The 21,243-nt window shown below is 36.4% G+C and overlaps 1 long non-coding RNA gene across 1 annotated transcript in view; it reads left to right on the top strand.

The window, feature by feature from the left end:
* The window catches only part of LOC147578997 (uncharacterized), a 123,546-nt gene that overhangs the window by 23,628 nt on the left and 78,675 nt on the right, over positions 1–21,243 (top strand). The window contains exon 2 of the long non-coding RNA XR_015253110.1: positions 1,915–2,019. This is a non-coding gene — a long non-coding RNA (uncharacterized LOC147578997). The remainder of the gene's footprint in view (positions 1–1,914; positions 2,020–21,243) is intronic.

The raw sequence follows: 21,243 nt of genomic DNA, 5'->3' as shown, positions 1-21,243 counted from the left end.
TATAGCCTGCTCTTTTCCTGTGATGTTCCTCTCGATCTGCTGTTTTCCTTGCCACATTCTATACCCTGGCCCCTTGAGGACTCTTACTCATTTTTAAGGTTTATCACTTGTGTCTCCCCTACCTAGCTCCTTCAGTCTCTCTCAAGTAAACTTAACTTTTTTTTGGCTATTATATTTTGTTAGTGACAACATCATGGACACTGCCATACTTTATTTTTCAATTATTTATATATATATGGTCTCCAACTGGGCTATGAATTCCATGAGGACAGGGAATGTGTCCTGTTCATTAATTTTCTTTTAGATACTCTTGTGATAGTTGTTATTGTTCTGCCAAGTGATACTTGCAACAAATTATTTCCCCATATTTCACTTTACCCCCCTTGCCTTGAACTTCTATCAAAGTGAATAATAGATATATTTTGTCCCATGATTTTAACAAGAAATATTTACTGAATGCTATTGTTTGTCAGGGCAGGCATTGCTCTTGGTGATACTCATACAGAAGTGATTAAGAACCTCCAATTTAGTGGGGGTAAGTCTTCTATGCTTAAGGAGAAGTTGATTATTTAATATTAAATTTCAATATCAAGTATATAAAATATTGAAATCCTGCATTGCTCATAACTAGTGGGAATGGATTTGAAGAGAAAAAGAAATCTATATTGGTACATCTGTGTCACTTAAGTGGAACACGTTATCAAAACCAAATGCATTATCTTTCCTTATTCAATTAATTTACTCAGAATAATGTTACATTTTGTTTACTTTTTATTTGGATTATGCCTTTCTAGCACAGCTATCTATTTTTCCTGGTATTTCTAATATCCTTTGGTTTGGTTTTGTTTCTCCATTGTTTTTAGAATAAGAGGTAATTATGTTCCACAATCACTAAGTTGACCCAAGGCTTAATAATGTATTTATTAAAAGGACAATATTGGACAGGCTTGTTAGGCTTTGGTAAGTCTATAATCCAGAGATTTTCTTTAATTGCATTTGAGGCCTGTTCATAATTTATTGATTACATTACTTGAACTATATTTGGCTTTGGTAAAGTGTATCTTCTAACAATACTTTTTAGGAAATGAAGACTTTCTTAGTCCTTGAATTCTAAAAGCATTATTATTTTGCTCACATTTGATTGATAGTTTAGCTGGGAATGGGATTCAAATTTCAAAGCAGTTTTCAATGAAGACATTGGGGTATTTCTGCATTTTTTTAAAAAGTTTGTATTTTCTGGGGAGAAAACTGTTGTCCTTTTCTGTCATACCTGCCTAAATTTCAACTAAATTCTCCACATGCTCTTATCCCTAGAAAAGAAGGGATCATATTTTTTCTTATAGTGCCTATAATGGTATTTCCACTAGAACAGGTGCTCAAAAAACACTGTGATTATGATATGATTATGAGATGATTATGAGATTATTATGAAATGATTATGATAACATGAATGATTTTATATTAATGTTTAAGAAATAACCTAACTTAACTACAAACCTTTCCCCCCACCCCTTTCTCCTTAATTCAAAATTTCAATCCATTCAGAAATCTGGTAGTCATCTGGCATCCTGCTTACACATGTGATACATTCATTTAATTTGTTAACATTTATTAAGCATCTTCTGTGTGATAGGCACAATTCTAAGAGTTGGGAAGAAAGTGGCAAAAGAAAATGTCCTAACCTCATTGAGCTTCCTTTCCATTGTCCTAGCAATACCCTGAAGAATATTGAATTGTATACTTTGCATCTCCATAGTTGCCATGCCTTCCCATTCATATGCTGAAGCCCTAATCCCTCGTGTGATGGCATTTAGAAGTGGGGACCTTTGCAATGTAATTAGGTCAGAGACTAGAGCCATCATGAATGGGATTAGTGGCTTTATAAGAAGAAACATGCATGTCTTTCATCACCAGGTGAAGATAAAGCAAGAAGGCATCCATCTACAATCCAGGAAGAGGACTATCACCAAAACTCCACCTTGCTGGCACTATAATCGTGGACTTCCAGCCTCCAAAACTGTAAGAAAAAAATTCTGTTGTTTAAATCACCCAGTCTATGGTATTTGTTAGAGCAGCTTGAGCTGATTAAGACAACAGCCATTGTCATCTCTCTGGAACTACTAAAGTAGACTTTTTCATACCCATTCGTTCTAATATACAGCTTCAATAATCCACAGTCCTCACTAGAACCTACATTTCTTTAGTCCTACTATCCTCATCCTCACTACCCTCTTGTATCTCTCCACCTCTAACACATATTCATAGTTGTCCTTATTTTGCTTAATTTCCCTGGTGATCATTGTTACCAATGCCTAGCATATATCTTCACCACTCCTCATGCATCAAACTCCTGGTTAAATCACAACCCTGGGTAAAAATCATTTACCCACCAATTTTCCTCACACTCCCATGAACCTGAGCATGGCTGGAGACAAACACACAACTGTAGCTTTCACCTCCTACCTTCCACAGCATTCACCAGATTCTTTACTCTTTGGTACTTTTGTCTATACTGTTCCCTTGCCCTGGAGTCTCCTCCTTGGCTTTCTGTATAATTGACTGCTCTTCATTCTGTAGCTCTCAGCTCAGATATCACTTCCTACAAGCCCCTTCCTTACTGGCATTTTAAAATAGAATATACATATTCTAGTTTATATTGATATATTTTCATTTCACTGGATCATCTAACAATATCTTGTTCTTTTATTTCACAAAAAATAGGATTAGAACGAAAATAAATTATATTAAAATGATTTTATTTTGGTATTTAAAACAAAGGTGATGCAGTAATATTTGTGTTGTTTTATTACATTTAATGGCATAATCATTCTTTGTATCTAGTAATTATAATTTCTCAATAGTGACTGGAGTAAATAACTTGAGATATCCATAACTACTATGACATAATTCAAAAAGATCTGTGATTTCTGTTGGTGAAAAATTCTCAGGTAGTGCAGATATTATTACCAGTTTATTGAAGGAAATGTTAAATTTCACTTAGAGATTTTGAAAGTAAAGGTAATTTTTCTCATTTAATTTCATAGTTCCCATGAATTTCACCCAAAGTCTCTTTAGGAATCTATGGTCCCCGGACTCATGAGACACCTGGGTGGTGGCCTCTATCAGTTAAGCCACCGACTCTTGATTTCGGCTCAGGTCATGATCTCGTGGTTTGTTAGATCGAACCCTGTGTCAAGCTCGGCACCGACAGCTTGAGCCTGCTCGGAATTTGCTTTCTCTCTCTCTCTGCCTCTCTCTTAAAATAAATAAATAAACATTAAAAAAAAAAAAAAAAACCTGATTCATACTAATCCCTCATTTTGTGGATAAGAAACTTTTTTCATCCTAAGGTTTTGTGCTCGTAAGTTGTGCATGACGATGAAAGCCTGTTCTCTCCCATCTCACTCCAGTGCTGAAAGGCCAGACACAATCTCTGAAGTAAGTAGCACAGGATGGATGCACACTGAAATACTGGGGGGCAGCATCACGTATAGCAGTGCTTTATTAGGTCCTTCAAAATTATTACATGGTAATTTAAGCATCAAAGTACTTGGATCTGACCCTACCACCGTTCTACACCACTCCTCCCATTTTATTTATTTCCATCGGCCACTGATCATTAACTGAAAAACTTTAATATCTCTAAAATACTAAATATCTTGCTCTGTTTTTTGTTTACTCTGTAATTACCGTGTACAGGCTTCTGAAGCACACGGACTTCCCACGTCTTTCATACCACTGTATTCCTTGTGGAAACAGTATTGGCTGGCCCGTAGTAGGTGCCAAACAATATTGTTGAATGACTTGACCAAAGTATAAAATCCATCGTGTGAAAGATCTTTGTATTAAAACGTTTTGTTTTCAGAATTCAAAAATAATGTAAAATGGCATAATGAGTAAAATTCAAAATTTCTTAATTGCTGGCTAACAAGAAGGTAAAGCGACAATCACAAACCAACATAAAGCCTATTATATGAAAATATAGTACTAGAATGATTATTTTTGTAGTGTTTATTTATTTTGAGAGACAGAGAGAGCAAGAGAGCAGGTGGGGAAGGGGCAGAGAGAGAATCGCAAGCAGGCTCTGTGCTGGCAGTGCAGAGCCTGACAGTGGGCTCAAACTCCCAAACCGAGAGAAGGATCATGACCAGAGCTGAAACCAAAGACTTGGACACTTAATCAACTGAGCCACCCAGCCGCCCTAGAATGACTATTCTTAATATAAAGTGTGATAAATGTTTATGATTTGAAATCAAATCGAATCAAATGAAGAAACATTTCATAATTTATTGGTAAGACTCAGTAAGTAAGGAAGTGCATCCACTTAACTACTTGCATTTAGAAGAGTATATATAAGATATTGGGAATATCCTTGACTGGTAAAGCAAACTTACCATTTCCCAGAGTAAGTTTGCCTGACAAAAAGATAGCTATTTATACACCAGCAGCTAGAATTCTCTAAAGGAATCTTCAAATCTTCGTGCAGGTAGGTGGAAGACGCACTTGTTTCAAATGAAAGGAGACATTAGGGAAGCAGGTAGGAGGAATGAGTGAAATGGTGTAGGCAGGAGCCAAAGCACAGCGATGGGGAAGAGAGATATTTGACCTTGCTGTGGGTGGTGAGAAGGCAGTGAAAAAATGTGCTTTAGGAATAAAAATGAGAGGTGCTTGGAAAAAAACGCTGAGTTTTAAAAGATAGTTCACTGTCGGGCCAGGCAAGCCAAAGGCACAGTGAAATAGCACAGGCTGTGTTCGCGGCTCAGTTAGAGGTGCTGCACACCCAGTCACCTCGTAGCAGGCATGAAGCATTTTCCTGCTACTGTCATTTAGGACAGTCAGTTCATGGGCCTCTCCTGGCATGATGATCACTTTATGAAATGAAGGAATTTTAAGAAAGACTAAAATCATGCTATAAAATCCTCTAATCCCTCTATTATTTCTTTTTTTTTTTTCCTTTCTATCATTTCTTATTAAAAATCCTTCTTGGGGGGCCTAGGTGTCTCCGCTGGTTAAGTGCCCACGTCTTGATTTCAGCTCAGGTCGTGATCTCACAGCTTGTGGGATCAAGCCTTGCATGGGGCCCTGCACGGACAGCACGGAGACTGCTTGGGATTTTCTCTCTCCGTCTCTCTCTCTCTCTGCCTCTCCCCGGCTCCTGCTCTATCTCTGTCTCAAAATAAGTAAATGAAAAATAAATAATAAACGAATAAATAAAACTAATAAAGATCCCTCTTGATTCCTATGAAAACCAGTAGAGTAGTTAAAAGAATAGACATTGAAATTGGATATTCTTGGCTCCGGCTCCAGGTCTCCCACTTATTAGCTCTGCAACATTGTGCAAGTCCCAAACCTCCCTATGTCTCAGGTTTCTCTGGGATAAAATGAGTCATTACAAAAGCAGGGCTAACACGAGGCCCAGCACACAGATGATTAACCCCCAATAATTACTGGGGATTATTATCATTTTTGCTGCTGTTGTTGCTATCGTTTTTGTTACTACTCCGTGTCAGATCCAAATCTATTTGATTTGATTTGATTTGTTAGTTGTTTTTTTTTTTTTTTTTTTCAGTTGTGCTTTAAAGAATGTTTGGAGAAACTCTATCACTTTTTGTTACAACATCAAGAAACACATATTATACCTAAGGTGTTTTATTTCATAACTTGTATTTCTTTGGAGTTGCTAAGTATGTCTGAGTGTACTAGAATTTATTCAATAATATAGAGGTTGAAGTTATTTTACTAAACATTTAGAAACAACATAATATTACTAGGTACACAGTGATTCAAACATATAAAATGAACATTAAGCAATATTAAATTGGCTAAATTCTCCCTACACTTAATCCATTACTGGTAGTTTCTTGTTAATCTCCATTTCTAACGTGACTCTTAAACACTGAAATATCTAGAGAAAACAGACTTCCAAGTCAGGTCTTGATTTTTCCAAAGAGTTCAGATAACTTCAATCAAGCAATTTCAAATTTTGCAAAGCTAACATATACGAAAAAAGATAATGCTAAATTGCACCATCAAAACAACTGATCCAATTTCAATAAAATGCCTGCTTCCCAGGTGAAAGAAAAAAATTCTCCCAGTAATGAATAATTCCATACCAAGTGTCTAATATCCAATCTATATTTTCTGTAAGAGTAACTACGTTTCCTGAAGATTATCTATAAAGCATTTGAAGCTACAATTTAATTTTTTATATGTAAGCAATTCTGTTTGGCTTTTGCAGAAATAGTATTGTCAATAATTTTAGGACAGTCTATGTATATGACTATTTTTTTTTTTATTTATAACTCACTTTGTTCCAAAAGAACGAAGTCTGTAATCAGGTAGAAACCAACACACTGTAGTTGGGATTTATACTGATCATTGGATCTTTTCTGCAAGATTATGAAAGTAATCAATTAAAGATTGATTAAGAATTAACTGAAAGTTGAGGGTGTTCCTCAAATGGTTGATGGCTGCCACTGGAAGCCGTGTCTGAGCAGAAAATAAAATGAGTGAATACGGGGGCGCTTGGGTGGCTCAGTCTATTGGGCGTCCAACTCATGATTTCAGCTCAGGTCATGATCTCAGGGTCATGAGGTTGAGCCCTGTGTCAGGCTCCGGATTATCTGTCTCCCTTCCCTCTCTTTCTGCCCCTCCCCTGCACGTGCTCTCATACTCCCTCTCTCTCTCTCTCTCTCTCTCTCTCTCTCTCTCTCAAAATAAACAAAACATTTAAAAATGAAATGAAATACATAATATAATATAATATAATATAATATAATATAATATAATATAGTAAAATGAGTGACTATGTGGATGTGTGTAAAAACAAATTCATAGTGGAAGGTTACAGTAAAATTGTAAAATGTTTACTGATCTCATGGCATTAAACTGCCTGTTATTCATTTGGAAAACAGAAGAAATTGTTTTAATGAAAGGTTTAATTTACATAAAATAAAATTTAAAAATAAAGATGTTTTGAGAGTTTACATTAGGAATATACATACATTCATAAAAGACATGTATAAGAATATTCATAAAATTTATGCAGTAGAGCCCCAAGCTAGAAACAGCCCAAATAACCGTCAAGAGTAGTATAGGTAAGTGAACTGTAGTTTATTTTTATTGTAGGATAATATACAGAAATGAAAATATTAAAAATTACCAATATTCAAGACAATGTGAATGAATCTCATAAAAATAACATTTAATAAATCACATGTAAAAACATGTGATTGCATTCATAGAAAGTTCAAGAACCTGCACATGATAACATGCATTAAAAATATCCATGTTTATGGGGCGCCTGGGTGGCGCAGTCGGTTAAGCGTCCGACTTCAGCCAGGTCACGATCTCGTGGTCCGTGAGTTCGAGCCCCGCGTCAGGCCCTGGGCTGATGGCTTGGAGCCTGGAGCCTGTTTCCGATTCTGTGTCTCCCTCTCTCTCTGCCCCTCCCCCGTTCATGCTCTGTCTCTCTCTGTCCCAAAAATAAATAAAAAACGTTGAAAAAAAAATTTTTTTTTAAAATAAAAAAAAAATAAAAAAAAATATCCATGTTTAGAAGTTATGATAGGTTCCCCTGAGGGTAAGAGTGTAGTAGCTGAGAGGTGACACAGAGGGTGGGAGGGTTACCAGAATGTTCTGGTAAAAAATGTTCTGTTTGTAATCTGGGTGTTGCTTACACAGACATATTCACTTTGTGGAAACTCACTTAGCTGCACACTTGTAATTTGTGCACTTTTCTATCTATGTGCAATAAAAATGCTTCCAAAAAAAGGCAGTGGAAAAGCTGGAGTGTTCTGGAATGCTGAATATATAGCCCATTGAGAGTAGAAGGACTGTATCATCTATCCTAGGACTGGTTGACATCTTAAACAAAATTGTCATCTTCAACTGACTCTTCTCTGAAGATTATAGTATTTTAATACATAAAAATACTTCATCGGTGCTGAGTCACCTGGCAAGACCAGCGTAAATTCTGTGAAATGAAAGTTCTCAATTCTTAATTGTTTTTTCTCAGTTGAATGTGAGAAAATTTTAACTCATGAGTTTTCATGGACACTGTATTTTTTTACTCATTGAGTACCTTTCTTAGGCAAATATTTTTGTAAGATAAAATTCATCAAATAATATCTCTATGTTGATTTTGATTGGTTTGCCAGACTTAGGTGCTGTGAAATTGTAAGGCTTCTTAATTTCCTTTCCTTCCTTTATAGAATATAAATTTATCAAATTAAAATAAGAATGCAATCAAAAGAGACTTATACAAGTGGAACTCTTCTAAAGTGCAATTTTGAAATTAAATCTTTTTTTTAAACTTTTTTTCAATGTTCATTTATTTTTGAGAGAGACAGAGACAGAATGTGAGTGGGTTGGGGCAGAGAGAGAGGGAGACACAGAATCCAAAACAGGCTCCAGGCTCTGAGCTGTCAGCACAGAGCCCGACGTGGGGCTTGAACCCACGAGCTGCGAGATCATGACCTGAGCCAAAGTCGGACGCTCAACCAACTGAGTCACCCAGGCAGCCCTGAAATTAAATTGCAAACACTGTAAACTCTATCATCTGATTTTTCAGTTCTTCCCTTGCTTTCATAGCAATACATTTTAATTTTGTCCTGTTTTCCCATTCTACCTTAAATAAAGCTTTGATTCAATAAAAGCTTTGAAAGCCATAGTTAATTGTTGCTCTATTTATTTAATACTTTGGCTAAAGATTTCAAAGAAATTTTAAACAAATGTAAACAAAATTTAAAGGACTGATACACCAAAAAAATTAAAAATTATGGTAGTACATGTAGTTGATTCACAAAGTAGATTTCAAAAGCTCATATATGTTTAAAATCAAATTGATGAAAGAAATCTAAGTCAGAAAGCATACACTGCAAAGCCAAAGTGTTCTTTTATATTCAACATCTGCTTCATTTCAGAAAAGTTACTCTCACTATATATGTATAAAAGTAGTTGTACACATTTTGACACTTCAACTTATTTTTGGATTGGTAAAATAATTCAGCTAGTTTTACACAATTATAGATTAGGTGTTTACCACAACCAATGCCAAAAATATTTCTATTTCTTAAATTTTCTTAATTAGTAAGAAGCTGGCTTTTCCTCCACAATGTGCTCCACCAAAAATTGTATTCATACTATCACCTCAAAAAAATCATATCTGATTTTGAACATTAATTATGTGTATATTAGCATTCAAGATGTCAGAGTGTTCACTTTTGACCTAACAAATTTCCTAAAATATTTTTTAGATTACATGAATCGGATGAAACAGTATCACATTGAACAGAATTAATTTTTTTTTATATTCTATTTGGAGTATCTGATAACATAAAATTTGTATTATTTAAGTGTTCATGAAATTCTTCTGTTAATGGAACTAGTATGATGGCTATTGCTTCATGGTTCTATACATGCACAAGAGAGCTTAGAATTAAAAGTAAGAAATTTGATCTAAAGGCAAAATCAGACTTCACAAAGTAAATTATAAACATACTTGCTGAAATTATCTGTGTTCTGAACTCCTAATTTTTGCAGAGATGCTGAGGTTTTGCAGCAGTTTCTGGTCTCCAAGTATTCAGTGATACCACTGTGGCTCCCATAGTAAGTGGTAAATATCAGCAAACATTTTGTGGAAGTTACACGTTTATCATTAACTTTCTGGAGAAATTAAAATGCAATCGGCATTTCACTGGACATTGACTTGTGTTTACTTTACATTTATTGTTGCCGAAAGAGTTTACTGTAAAATGAAGAAAGAAGTGTTACCAAACCAAAAAAATAAATATTCATAAATTAAGAAAAATTGAGAAAATCACTATAGCAAGGATGTCAAGATTTCTCTTTACTATAGGACAGGACTGCTCAACTTCTAATCTCCTGTATAATTTGTCTAAAATTCAGAAGTTTAAGTCTCCCCATTTTCATTAGCTCCACTAACTGGTGGCCAAGTGACTTAGTGCAACTCCTGGGGTATAACAGAGGCCACAGCTAAACTGCATGGTACATGGCAGGGTCAACAGGACAAAGAATTCCTAATCCTACCTGCACTGGAAGGAGTTGGTTGTATCTGACCACCTAATTCTTCACTCAGCCACTTTAGTTAGCTACCACCCTGAACACTGTCTTGAAAAGGAGCTACCTTATTTTCCTCTAACTTGGAGACATTTGTTTGGTCATCTTTTAGATTTACCTAGTTATAATAAGAACTCTGTTCTTTGCACAAGTATCCCATGCCACTGGATTGGACCATGACCAAGGCTAGAGGTGAAAATTGTTCACCTACACAATATATCTTATTTTAATACAGCAACAAATAATAATATTTCATTGAAAAATAAAACTCTGGGACGGATACTAAAGTGCATGGGATTCTGGGACAGTAGGTGACAAGTTAAGAACTCTTTCAAGTTTTTAGGTTGGAATTCATGTAATCAGTTCTCAAAGAATGAAGCTTTCCTGATAACTTTTACATACCTAAATGTACCCCACTAGTCCCTATTAATCTTTTTTGTAGCTATTTGGGTGAATCATTACTTTTTCACAGTTCTTCTCAATATGGAAGTGAAACAAAAAGAAAAGGCACTTCAAAAAGAAAAAAAGAAAAGAAAAAGCAGTCCATAAAGAAACCTAAGCAGAATAGATTTTCCAGTTGGCCAACAATTCTAGGTGGGTGTAGGGTAATTGGAAGCCTAGTGAATTTATATCCTTTTTCTTTCATTGGCTAATAGATGCCATATTGCTTTATTCTGTTAAGACTGACAGCAAATTAGTTATCATTCCTTATTTGATATATAGTTCATTAGATTGCTTCTGTAGGTGATAACTCAATGATTCTTTGGTCTCCATTTGGAACTGGTAGCTTTTCTATTGATTTAATACTTGGTATTCAATTTTACAGGCTTATGTTGCTGAGGGAAATTCTACAGTATAATACCTGAATATATCCGTATTACTTGTGATTGATGGGACCAATATAACCAATCACTAATTGACATCTTACTTAATCTGAATGCATGAATATTAAAATAAACATGTAGCAGAAATAATTGTCTTCTAATAAAATGGCTCAACCATCAATTGTTATTTTTCTCCCTGTGACCTCAACAATCTTGTTAGCAATAAAAGCTTTTTTTTGTGACAGTGCTAATAATTATGTTTTGGGACCCATAGAAAATTCCCCTATAGGATTTTAAAATATAAATTAAAAAAGTGTAGTCTTATATTGTTTTCTGGAGAAAGAAAGAATGTGATTCCTGAAATAGACAACTCTTCAAAGTATAGTAAGATAATTTTCACAATTTCAGACAGTCATTGCTTATTACTCTCATTTACTCAGCCCAGAGTCCTCCATATATGGTCCCTATTGAAATTTGATTTAAACAATTAAACCAAAACATATTTTGCATCCTTCTTTTTCAAACTGATTTTCATTTCATGGCTGTCACTATGACATGACCAAATTAAACTGTGAATAATTGAACATTTTGTATTATAATAATGGCAATAATATTGGCTGATCATCACATAGTCATTTAGTTTGTTCGATGAAACCTAGTTGTTAAGATGGGAAAAATAATTCGCATATTCAATTTATTATTTTTTCTAGCAATCTAGAAAACTAACGGCAACAGTTTTTTTTTTTTTACTTTTTATAATTTTATTTTTTTAAATTTACATCCAAGTTAGTTAGCATATAGTGCAACAATGATTTCAGGAGTACATTCCTTAATTCCCCTTACCCATTTAGCCCATCCCCCCCTCCCACACTCCCTCCAGTAACCCTCTGTTTGTTCTCCATCTTTATGAGTCTCTTATGTTTTGTCCCCCTCCCTGTTTTTATATTATTTTTGTTTCCCTTCCCTTGTGTTCATCTGTTTTGTCTCTTAAAATCCTCAAATAAGTGAAGTCATATGATTTTTGTCTTTCTCTGACTAACTAATTTCACTTAGTGTAATACCCTCCAGTTCCATCCACGTAGTTGCAAATGGCAAGATTTCATTCTTTTTGATTGCCGAGTAATACTCCATTGTGTATATATGTGTATATATGTGTGTGTATATATATATATATATATATATATATATATATATACACACCACATTTTCTTTATCCATTTATCCATCGATGAACATTTGGGCTCTTTCCATACTTTGGCCATTGTTGATAGTGCTGCTATAAACATTGGAGTGCATGTGTCCCTTCGAAACAGCACACCTGTATCCCTTGGATAGATGCCTAATAGTGCAATTGCTGGGTCGTAGGGTAGTTCTATTTTTAGTTTTTTGAGGAACCTCCATACTGTTTTCCAGAGTGGCTGCACCAGCTTGCATTCCCACCAACAATGCAAAAGAGATCCTCCTTCTCTGCATCCTGGCCAACATCTGTTGTTGCCTGAGTTGTTAATGTTAGCCATTCTGATAGGTATAAGGTGGTATCTCATTGTGGTTTTGATTTGTATTTCCCTGATGATGAGTGATGTTTAGCATTTTTTCATGTGTTGGTTGGCTATCTGGATGTCTTCTTTGGAGAAGCATCTATTCATGTCTTTGGCACATTTCTTCACTGGAAGAATCTTCACTGGATTATTTCTTTTTTGGATGTTGAATTTGGCAAGTTCTTTGTAGATTTTGGATACTAACCCTTTATCTGATATGTCATTTGCAAATATCTTCTCCCATTCCACCAGTTGCCTTTTAGTTTTGCTGATTGTTTCCTTCCCTGTGCAGAAGCTTTTCATTTTGATGAGGTCCCAGTAGTTCATTTTTGCTTCTGTTTCCTTTGCCTCCAGAGACATGTTGAGTAAGAAGTTGCTGCGGCCAAGATCAAAGAGGTTTTTGCTTGCTTTCTTCTCGAGGATTTTGATGGTTTCCTGTCTTACATTTAGGTCTTTCATCCATTTTGGGTTTATCATTGTGTATGGTGTAAGAAAGTGGTCCAAATTCATTCTTCTGCATGTCGCTGTCCAGTTTTCCTAGCACCACTGGCTGTAGGGACTGTCTTTATTCCATTGGATATTCTTTCCTGCTTTGTCAAAGATTAGTTGGCCATTCGTTTGTGGGTCCATTTCTGGGTTCTCTATTCGGTTCCATTGATCTGAGTGTCTGTTCTTGTGCCAGTACCATACTGTCTTGATGATACAGCTTTGTAGTATAGCTTGAAGTCCGGGACTGTGATGCCTCCTGCTTTGGTTTTCTTTTTCATGATTGCTTTGGCTATTCAGGGTCTTTTCTGGTTCCATACAAATTTTAGGATTATTTGTTCTAGCTCTGTGAAGAATGCTGGTGATATTTTGATAGGAATTGCATTGAATATGTAGATTGCTTTGGGTAGCATTGACATTTTAACAATATTTGTTCTTCCTATCCAGGAGCATGGAATCTTTTTCCATTTTGTGTCTTCTTCAATTTCTTTCATAAGATTTCTATAGTTTTCAGTGTATAGATTTTTCACCTCTTTGGTTAGATTTATTCCTAGGTATTTTATGTTTTTTTGTGCAACTGTAAATGGGATCAATTCCTTGATTTCTCTTTCTGTCACTTCATTGTTGGTGTATAGGAATGCAACCAATTTCTGTGCATTGATTTTATATCCTGCAACTTTGCTGAATTCATGAATGAATTCTAGCAGTTTTTTGGTGGAACCTTTTGGGTTTTCCATATACAGTATCATGTCATCTGTTCAGAGTGAAAGTTTGACCTTGTCCTGGCTGATCTCGATGCCTTTTATTTCTTTGTGTTGTCTGATTGCAGAGGCTAAGACTTCCAACACTATGTTGAATAACAGTGGCAAGAGTGGACATCCCTGTCTTGTTCCTGACCTTAGGGGGAAAGGTCTCAGTTTTTCCCCATTGATATTAGCGTTGGGTCATTTATATATGGCTTTTATGACCATATATAGAAGGACCATTTTAAGTCCTTCTATCCCTACTTTCTTGAGGGTTTTTATCAAGAAACGATGCTGTATTTTGTCAAATGCTTTCTCTGCATCTATTGAGAGGATCATATGGTTCTTGTCCTTTCTTTTATTGATGTGATGAATCACGTTAATTGTTTTGCGGATATTGAATCAGCCCTGCATCCCAGGTATAAATCACACTTGGTTGTGGTGAATAGTTTTTTAGTGTATTGTTGGATCGGTTAGCTAATATCTTGTTGAGGATTTTTGCATCCATGTTCATCAGGGAAATTGGTCTATAGTTCTCCTTTTTTAGTGGGGTCTCTGGTTTTGGGATCAAGGTAATGCTGGCTTCATATAATGAGTTTGGAAGTTTTTTTTCTATTTCTATTTTTTGGAACAGCTTCAAGAGAATAGGTGTTAACTCTTCCTTAAATTGTTTGGTAGAATTCCCCTGGAAAGCCATCTGGCCCTGGACTCTTGTTTTTGGGAAGATTTTTTTATTACTAATTCAATTTCCTTACTGGTTATGGGTCTGTTCAAATTTTCTATTTCTTCCTATTTCAGTTTTGGTAGTATATATGTTTCCAGGAATTTGTCCGTTTCTTCCATATTGCCCATTGTATTGGCATATAATTGCTCATAGAATTCTCTTATTATTTTCGTATTTCTGCTGTGTTGGTTGTGATCTCTCCTCTGTCATTCTTGATTTTATTTATTTGGGTCCTTTCCTTTTTCTTTTTGATCAAACTGGCTAGTGGTTTATCAATTTTATTAATTCTTTCAAAGAACCAGCTTCTGGTTTCATTGATCTGTTCTACTGTTTTTTTGGTTTTGATAGCATTAATTTCTGCTCTAATCATTATCATTTCCTGTCTTCTGCTGGTTTTGGGTTTTATTTGCTGTTCTTTTTCCAGCTCCTTAAGGTGTAAGGTTAGGTTGTGTATCTGAGATCTTTCTTCCTTCTTTAGGAAGACCTGGATTGCTATATACTTTCCTCTTATGGCTGCCTTTGCTGCATCCCAGAGGTTTTGGGCTGTGGTGTTATCATTTTCATTGACTTCCATATGCTTTTTAATTTCCTCTTTAACTTCTTGGTTAGCCCAATCATTCTTTAGTAGGATGTTCTTCAGTCTCCAAGTATTTGTTGCCTTTCCAAATTTTTCCTTGTGGTTGATTTCGAGTTTCATAGCATTGTGGTCTGAAAATATGCATGGTATGATCTCGATCTTTTTGTACTTGCTGAGGGCTGAATTTTGTCCCAATATGTGGTCTCTTCTGGAGAATGTTCCATGTGCACTGGAGAAGAATGTATATTCTGCTGCTTTAGGATTAAGTGTTCTGAATATATCTGTTAAGTCCATCTGGTCCAGTGTGTCATTCAAAGGCATTGTTTCCTTGTTGATTTTTTGATTATATGATCTGTCCATTGCTGAGAGTGGGATATTGAAGTCTCCTACTATTATGGTATTACTATCGATGAGTTTCTTTATGTTTGTGATGAATTGATTTATATATTTGGGTGCTTCCACACTTGGCGCATAAATGTTTACAATTGTTAGGTCTTCTTGGTGAATAGAACCCTTAATTATGATATAATGCCCTTCTTCATCACTTGATTCAGTCTTTATTTTAAATTCTAGATTGTCTGATACAAGTATGGCCATTCCGGCTTTCTTTTGTTGACCGTTAGCATGATAGATGGTTCTCTATCCCCTTATTTTCAATCTGAAGGTGTCTTTAGGTATAAAGTGAGTCTCTTGTAAACAGCATTTAGATGGGTCTTGTTTTCTTATCCATTCTGTTACCCTATGTGTTTTGATTGGATTGTTGAGTCCATTGATGTTTAGAGTGAGTACTGAAAGATATGGATTTATTGCCATTATGATGTTTGTAGAGTTTGAGTTTCTGCTGTTCTCTGGTCCTTTCCAATTTTTGTTGCTTTTGTATTTATTTATTTATTTATTTATTTATATTTTCATCTTTTCTCCCCTCAGAGAGTCCCCCTTAAAATTTCTTGCAGGGCTGGTTTAGTGGTCACAAACTCCTTTAATTTTTGTTTGTGTGGGAAACTTTTTATCTTTCCTATTTTGAATGGCAGTCTTGCTGGATAAAGAATTCTTTGCTGTATACTTTTCTGATTCAGCACGTTGAATATATCCTGCCACTCCTTTCTTGCCTGCCAAGTTTCTGTGGATAGGTCTGCTACAACCCTGATCTGCCTTCCCTTGTAGGTTAAGGACTTTTTTTCCCTTGCTGCTTTCATGATTCTCTCCTTGCCTGGGTATTTTGTGACTTTGACTATGATATGCCTTGTTGATGGTCAGTTTTTGTTGAATCTAATGAGAGTCCTCTGTGCTTCCTGGATTTTGATGTCCGTCTTTCCCCATATTAGGAAAGATTTCTGCTATGATTTGCTCACATAACCCTTCAACTCCTATTTCTCTCTCTTCCTGTTCTGGAACCCCTGTGATTCTGATGTTGTTCCTTTGTAATAAGTCACTGATTTCTCTAATTATTAAATCATGCTCTTTTGCCTTAATCTCCCTCTTTTTTCTGCTTCATTATTCTCCATAAGTTTGTCCTCTATATCACTGATTCTCTGTTCTGCCTCATCCATCTTTGCTGCCGTGGCATCCATCCATGATTGCAGCTCAGTTATAACATTGTTTATTTCATCCTGACTAGTTGTTACTTCTTTTATCTCCACAGCAAGGGATTCTAATCTATTTCCCACTCCAGCTCGTATTCTTATTATCGTGATTCTAAATTCTGGTTCAGACATTTTGCTTGTATCTGTATTGGTTAAGTCCCTGGCTGTCCTTTCTTCCTGCTCTTTCTTTTGGGTGAATTCCTTCCTTTCATCATTTTGAAGGGAGAAGAGGAATTAATGAGGTAGAAAAAATTAAAATTAAAAAATTAAAATTAAAAATATTAAAATTAAAAAATTAAACACACACACACACAAAATCAAATAAATGATGCTAGATCCTAGGTGTGGTTTGGTCTGGGTGTTTAAAGTGGTTGATAGATTAGGGAAAAAAAGGGAAAGAATAAAAAAAAAAGATAATCATTTGAAAATTTGAAAAAAATGAATACACTGAAGTAGACTAAAATGAAATGATGGAAGTAAACTAGAATTTGAAAAAATTCACACAAAAGTAAAAAATATAGTACAAAAATATTTTTAATAAAAATTGAAAATAAAAATGAATTTTTTCTCTTTCTGTAGTTAAGAAAAAGAAGTGAAAAAGAGTAAAAACAAATAGAAAGAAAGAAAATTAAATAGATGGACCTGCTAACAGATTGCAATACAACTGAAATTACATTTTCCCCTGGAAGTCAGACTATGAAGTGCTTTATAGTCCATAAACTAAGCAGGCGGTGAGACTTGTGTTCTTGAAGAGTGAGGTTGGCCCAGTTGTGCGGGGCTTAGTGTAATGGCTCCATTCTCCACTAGATGGCGCTACTAGCCTACTGCGCTTGTAGGTGCATATGCGCATGCGCGAGAGTCGTGAAAATGGCATCACCCATCTACCCAGTCTTTAGTATAAGAACTCTATTCTCCCGATCAGCAATCACACACCCATCCTTTGTCTTCAGCTTTCATCCACTCCCCACTTTTACCCTGTCTGTGACCAAGCCCCAGGTAGTACCTCTCTCCTGAGTTTTGTCTCAGATGCAGCTGTTTTCCCGGCCCCATAGTTCTGAGGGATTGCGGCTTTGTCCTGGTCTGCCCCTCTGTAGAGGGTCTCACTGAGCAATGGCTGAATGCCAGCTGCACCCAGGAAAGTTCGTGGGACCATGCTGCTGCCGGTGCCCAGAGACTGTGGCCAGGTGCCAGCCGCCCCAGAAAAAGTTTGCGAGATAGTGTAGCAGCACTTCAGGGGTAATGGAAAATGACGACACACATCTGGCACCAGGCTTCACCCTTAAGGACCTTGTTCCAGCACCGGCAAATGTGGCCATTCTCTGGGATCTACTGGGCCCAGGTTGCCTCACAGCCTCTACAAATGTCCTTCCAGCAGTGGAACCGCTTCTCCCTGTGTGGCCCGAGAACCTCCCAGACCCCACTCTGCTCCTGGAGATTCGCCCTTCCCACCAGAGCACCTCAAAGTATACAGCTGAGGAGTTGCAGCCTTTGTGCTCCCGTTGTTTACAGTCTCAGTGGAATTTAAGCCTCTCCCTTCTCCTTTCTCCTTTCTCCTTTTTTAGTTCAGTCCCTGTGGCTGTTTCCAATTTTCCATTTTCTCTACAGCTGCTTTTGGGGAGGGGTGCTTTTCCCATATCCTCCCTCCACCCTCTTACCCCGGTCTCTGTCCTCTCTCTGCACACAAAAGCACCTCCCTTCCCGCGCCATCTCTCTCCCCAAGTTTACCTCTCTATGCCACGTACTTGCTGAATTCTGTGGTTCACGTTGTGCAGATTGTTGTGTTAATCCTCAGATCAGTTTTCTAGGCGTGTAGGATGGTTTAGTGTTGGTCTGTCTGTATCTCATGGATGCGAGACACACATAAAACTTCCGTGCTGTTCCATCATCTTGTCTCCCTCCCAAGGGCAATAGTTTTTTTTTAATTATGACTTTAAATAAACAAAGTTTTAGGTAATCTTATTCTATATCTAACTTGCTGAAGGTTTCTGTAGAAATTGCTGGAGGAGTCAGGTAGAAGTGATTTACTGGGATACTTCATGAGGACAGATGTTAATAAGAGCCTTGGGTCAAAGTTCTGATTATGCCATGAATTTATTCTATCACTTGAGGTGAGTCATTTTAAGACCATGAGTCTCAACCATAAAATGAAGGGTTGATTATTCTCTCCAAGGTACATTCCAGTTTGATATTTACCAATTGAGGTGTGAAAGAGGAATTGATGTATATCTGAAGAAACTCTTAAAGTCTTAGAGTTCTTTTTTCTCCTAATGTAATTTTTGTTTTTTTCTGGCTAATTTCTCAACCTCCAGGTCTTAGCTAAAACACCACTTCCTCCCCTTTGCCTCCTCCATTACTTCTGAATGAAATTGGTGTGCCTCCTGTGTTCTCCTGTAGTAGCCTGTACTTATTCCCATTAAATACATTATCAGTCTCAGTTAATTGCCTATTTATTTTTATACTGTCTAAAAGACGGGACCAAGTCCTGTGCTCATTGCATATCCAACATCTAGCATAATGTGCACCATTAATAAATGTACAATAAATGTGTTGAATGAATGAAACATTAAAATCTATATTTATAAAAGTAGTTTTCACAAGTTCCACTTTATTTTATTTTATTTTAGTTAAGTTTATTTATTTATTTTGAGAGAGACAGAGACAGCACAAGCAGGGGAGGGGCAGAGAGAGGGAGAGACAGAATCCCAAGCAGGCTCCATGCTGCCAGCTGAGGAGACCAATGTAGGGCTTGAAATCATGAACCAGGAGATCATGACCTGAGCCAAAACCAAGAGTTGGTCGCTTAACTAACTGAGCCATCCAAGGCACCCCATACTCTTTTTTTAAGTTTATTTATTTATTTTGTGAGGAGAGGTGAGGAGCAGAGATAGAGGGAGACAGAGACTAGGTTCTGCACTCTCAGTGCAGAGGCTGATGTGGGGCTTGAACCCACAAACCACGAGATCATGACTGAGCCAAACTCAAGCATCAGATGCTTAACTGACTAGCCACCCAGGCGCCCTTCACAAGTTCCACTTTAGAAGTACCAAGTACAATCCAAGTAAAAGTGAATAATTTTGCACCAAATGCAAATAAAAAGTTTGAATGTGACCCTTATACAGAAAAATAAAACTAGAAAATGGAGGTAGCTAATTATACTTCCCTTCAATTTTTTTGTATTGCTTTTATGTGAAAGATAATGAATGACCAGAAATTTTGTTGTATTTGGGTAGATTGAGTGAATGTTTTCTTAGGATATTTTAAATGAATAAAACATATTTACTATTAAAAATGACATGAAGTGATTTTTACCTAGGAGATTTTTTTTTTAATGTTTATTTATTTTTGAGAGAGAGAGTGAGACAGACCGTGACTGGGGGAGGGCCAGAGAGAGGGAGACACTGAATTGGAAGCAGGCTCCAGGCTCTGAGCTGTCAGCACAGAGCCCTATGTGGGGCTTGAACCATGAACCGTAAGAACATGACCTGAGCCAAAGTGAGATGCCTAACTGACTGAACCACCCAGGTGCCCCTTTACCTAGAAGATGTAAATGCATACATGCAACTTACATATTCAGCCTGAAGAATAAACTAAATATATTAGAAATACATAGCAAGAAAGTTACTCAATTGCTCTTGCCTTCTGAGTAATAATTATGATGACTAGAGGAATATATAAAAACAATAAGAATGCAAAATAATACTATCTGTCTTTATAGTAATCAAAAAAATTCATAAGATAGTGACTGTGACCTAATCCATAAATACATCTGCTGAAAGAAGCTGTGCTCTGAACCTAAATACATGTATTGTTCAATCATATGCATGCTCACAGTGTTTTAAAAAATCTTGTTTCAGTGTTTAAAAGATGACAAGGCACCGTCATTCTCCTTACTCCAACTTCCTTGAAGCGCATTTTTTATATATCAAAGGTCAAACTCACTGACTTGCTCAGCACAGAACGTGAAAAGCAAGTTCTAAGGAAACAGGTCACAAATATTAAATGTTTCAGGTCATAAGGCATACCCAAAAGGGGTTTTCTAACAAGCTTCGGAAAATGCAGGCAAGGGATGGCACGATGCAAATGAGGTGACCTTAATCAGAAACATTCCTGAAGGAAACTGTCTTTACAACATGTAAAAATCTCACATCTGGAGTTACAATAAATTCTCCCCTGACCCGGGGCAAAATACAATAAAATAATGCTCTTTTTAGAAACTATTTTTAAATCTATGCCCACTTTCTCAGGCTCAAAACAACTACATCACTTGCCAGAATTTGAAAAACCTTATAATCCTATAAAGTAGATCTAGATATTGAACTGTCCATATTATCAGAATATAGAGGAACTTGCTAACAAGTAATACTAGAAAATTCTGCCGTGTGGCTGTATATAAGAACCTAATGCAATTTCAATTATTAAGCTGTCTTAAAATGTAAAGATTATTATTCTAAGTGAAATATGTAGTATAAGTCTTACTGCTGACCTAGTTTAAGTCATTTTAGACTATTTATTTAGCTTTTTTAAGTTTATTTATTTATTTTGAGAGAGACAGAGATAGCACAAGCAGGGGAGGGTCAGAGAGAGGGTGACAGAGAATCCTAAGCAGGCTCTGCACTGTCAGCTTGGAGCCTGATGTGGGGCTCGAACTCATGAAACCATGAGAACATGACCTGAGCTGAAACCAAGAG

This window comes from Puma concolor, chromosome B4 (assembly GCF_028749965.1).
Source record: "Puma concolor isolate L17-30 chromosome B4, mPumCon1.1.hap2, whole genome shotgun sequence".
NCBI lineage: Eukaryota > Metazoa > Chordata > Mammalia > Carnivora > Felidae > Puma > Puma concolor.
The sequence above is the reverse complement of the archived record's forward strand: the minus strand, read 5'-3'. Positions and strand labels throughout refer to the sequence as shown.